We start from the raw sequence: 4015 nt of genomic DNA on the forward strand, positions 1-4015 counted from the left end.
GCACCCTAGGTATTAAATTTAATAAATGTTTATTGAGGGCCTTAATGAGTGGCTCCTGACTCTGGTCCATGCTGTCCTACATACAGGTGGAGAAATAAGACTGACAGACATCATTCTAGCTTCAAGGAGCTTACCGACAGACCCCCATCACAGTGAACCAAATTACAGTGAGATTAATGCTGACAATAGTCAACCCTACAAACCCTATGCTTCTAAGTCCCCTATCCTTATTAATGTATCCAGTCCTCAAATCGGCTACACAAGATGAGCACGAGATCCATATGCACTATACAGATAAAGAGACTGAAGCCACGAAGACTTAATTGTCTTACCCAAGCAGAGGTACCAGAATTTAAACAAAGGCACCTGACTCTACAACCCATGAGTATAAGGATAGCATTATAGAAGCACAGAGGAGGAAGCCCTTAATTTTGAGATGTCGAGAAAGGACACATAATCTGGGAAAATATCTCAGAAGACCTGCTATTTAATCTACGCTTCCAAGGATGCTGTAGGTTGGTTCCAAGAAGAAAGGGGCAGCCAGGGATAGGGGACACAGAGGACAGGCACCCTTTTGTTCTAGACGGTGAGTCCTACAGAGTGAGAACCATCTGTGCTCATCTGTGCCCTGCTTCCATATGGTCCATGATTAGCACGCAACCATCTTTTATTGAATCAAAGCTACCATTAGTTGTGAGATGAAATATCTTATGTACCACCAAGGGGGGGGAAATCAGAGGAAAAGAAAGTATTGGCGATGAAACCATAGTGCAATGCTCTCTTAATACTTAGACATTTTATATCGTACTTATAGAAATAAATCCTTTAGATGTAAGTAGACAGATTTTTTTTTATCATTTATCATTCTTATGATAGTAAGAAAAATATGGCTATGGTAGACTTTGGACTTTTTCGCAGATAGCAACTTTCCCAAATCATTCCTTCAGTTAGGGCCTGTGTTTTTCCCATACTGTATCGGGGTTTTAATTTTTTTTTTTCTACCTAGAGTGTTGGCAATGCAGCATTTCTTAAAAGAATTCATATAAATTTAAGGTCATTGGTGCTGGGCAATGAAGTCAGCTTTGCGATTATGCAGCACTAGCCTGTTTTTTCACTGTTCTTTGGGAACTGTTGCTAAGCCTAGATGATTTACCAGCTTCGCGCAGCTGTGTGGGTCCTAGAGATCTAGAAAGGTTCTGTGTCATCATCTCCTGGCTATTGTCTGCAAGTCTGCAAGCTGGTGTGCAGGCATGTGCCATGACCTATGACCGCTCTGAGTAGAGGGGATGGGAGTGTGCCCCGGGGAGCACGCCATTGGTTGGAAGCACATCCAATTTCAGAGATGCAGAAGTGTGCTTCTGAAAATAGTAATAAAAACTAACAAAACTCTGTTGCATAAATAAGCGAATGAGAGTTTGAAAGACCCCAAAAAGCAGTTTGAACTCTATCCTACAGATCACAGGCAGTCACTGAGGCTTTTGGAAGGGAAGCTGTGGCGGCGTGTGCTGGTAGGTTCTGGTCTCGATTTTAACATGAAGCACGACTGAAAGGAAAAGAAAATCTTCGAAACTTAGGAATTCCATCGCCTAAAATAATGAGGGTTTTTTACCTAAGACCAGATGGAGTTTAGCTGAGCTGATACTATGGATCCTTCCCGAGATGGAAGAGACCTGTGGGGCCGGCTGCACGCCTAGAGTGCCGGTGGGCAGGATTTGCATGCTCCCCCCTTGCAGGCAGGAAAGGTCAGATGAGATTCCCCCTCCAGGTCCCTTCCAGCCCAGTGATTCTGCATTCCATAAGCAGGGCTGAATGTCCCCTGTGCTTCCAGACCAAACGGAGCCAAGAATGGCATGAAGACCCCTGGGAGGGATCCAGGCGCTGTCTGAAAAAATCCTCAGGACTTTTCGAGGATGTTTAAAATATCCTAAGGTTTATGTTTATGGATGGAGTGAGCCTGGCCTCATTTGCCAAACCCTCATGCAAAGAAGGACTCTGGAAGAATCGTCCAGAGTTGGTATGGCATCCTTTCAAAGCCAAGGGTAGAATATAACTTAGGACAAGGCATACTTAATGGTAACGTTAACCAACATTATTGGGCACTAGAGAGGGATCAGAAATTCATTTATTCATCTAACTTATTTTATGAGGTACACACAATTACGGTCCTATTCCACGTTGAGAAGACTGAGGCTCAGAGAGGTTTGGAAGCTAGTTCCTGAAGTTGGCAAGTGCTAGAGCCTTGGTGCGCGGCTAGGCAAGTTGACTTGTGGGTTCTAGATCTGTCCTTCTTCATGGTACACCGCACACTTCCAACTCTGACCCGGATGCACTGGCGTATTCTAGATCTGCCGCTTATCAGCTCTGTACCCTCCGGCAAGCTCGTTAACTTCCTTGAGCCTCAGTTCCCTCATTTGCCAAGCGGCAGTGGTAGGAATAGCTCTTACCTTGCTCCCTTGACCGAAGAGTTAAGGAGTTGGAAATGCATGCAGAACAGTGCCTGACTTTCTGTGAGGGCTCAGCAGATTGTTAGCTCAATAAGTTAATTGGCTGTGGTATTAAAGTATCACCTTGATCAGTGCTTGGCAAACTACCATTACCAGGGCAGTGCTGGCCATTGTATGATCTAGGAGTTAAGAGTGATTTTTACATATTTTAATGTTTTGGGGGATCAAAGAAAGAGTTATATTTTAGGACATGAAAATTATAAGAAATTCAAATCTCAGGGACACCTCAATCAGTTAAGCATCTGCCTTCAGCTCAGGTCATGATGCCAGGGTCCTGGGATCGAGTCCCGCTTCGGGCTCCGTGCTCAGTGAGGATTCTGCTTCTCTCTCGGCTGCTCCCCCTGCTTGTGCTCTCTCTCTCTCTCTCTGGCAACTAAATGAACTAAATATTTTGAAAAAAAGAATATGAGCGAGAAATTCAAATCTCAGTGTCCATAAGTAAAGTTTTACAGGAAAACAGTTGCCCCACTCATTCGCATACTGTCTGTGGCTGCTGCTTTTCTACAGCAGCAGAGTTGAATAGTTGTGACAGAGACCGGATGACCCGCCACACCTGGAATCTGTACTCTCTAGTCCTTTACACAGAAAGTTTATTGCCCTTTGTCTTGGTCTTCTGTGGCAATGTCAGCAAGGAACGTTCTAGAACCCATGCCTCCTCTCTTCACTCCAGAACACGCTCCTCCTTTCTGTCTGCCCTTTTGTCCTACGGGGATGACACAGCACAGTCTCATGGACATAGCAGGTCCCTGTGCCTGTTTCCTCACTGGCTGGCTTAAAACCCACACTTTACACTTCCCTTATTTTTACTTTGGAACGTAGTTTTATATCCCTTCACAGTTAGCCTGACTGACAGATTGATTGATTGACCTATTGTTTGATGCCTGATTTAGTCTATGATTTAGCACCGGGCCTCCAATCCCAGGCACAGACTCCTACCAGGCTGATTTCATAAACGTACATGGCTAACATTCTCAGTCTGGATCCTGGCTTCTCTCTCTCTCTCTCTCTCTCTTTTTTTTTTCCCTACCAGCTTTGAGGCAATAACCCCTACCCTGCACTCAGTATCTCAGAAAGGTTTGGACAAGATAGTCAGAAAGTTCCCAACGCCTTTTCCTGTGTTTCTCTCCTCCAACTCCCTTAGCTATGATTTCTTAAGTACTGGGGGTGGCTTTGCAAATATTCCAGTGGGAGCTTACTGGAAAAAAAATAAATAAATTCCTGTAAGAGAAAGTGCACCAGGGTAAGGCACCACTGCCTTTCCTCCTCTCTTTCAAAATATTGTTGTGTCATTTCTCCCACACATGAAACATAGCCCACATCACATATAGAGAATGTCCATTAAAGATGTCTCAAATGTCTACCTCCTGAAATGGTGTTTTTTTTTTCTTTTTCTTTTTAAACTTGGAAAGACTTCAACGGGTTGCACTGCTGGGGACCAAAAATAAGATTTTAATTGAAATACAGATAAGATAGGAGCCTTTAATTTACCTTCTCCCTAAGCAACAGGACTT

The sequence above is a fragment of the Mustela nivalis genome (genome assembly GCF_964662115.1).
Source record: "Mustela nivalis genome assembly, chromosome: 6".
In the NCBI taxonomy this organism is placed as follows: domain Eukaryota; kingdom Metazoa; phylum Chordata; class Mammalia; order Carnivora; family Mustelidae; genus Mustela; species Mustela nivalis.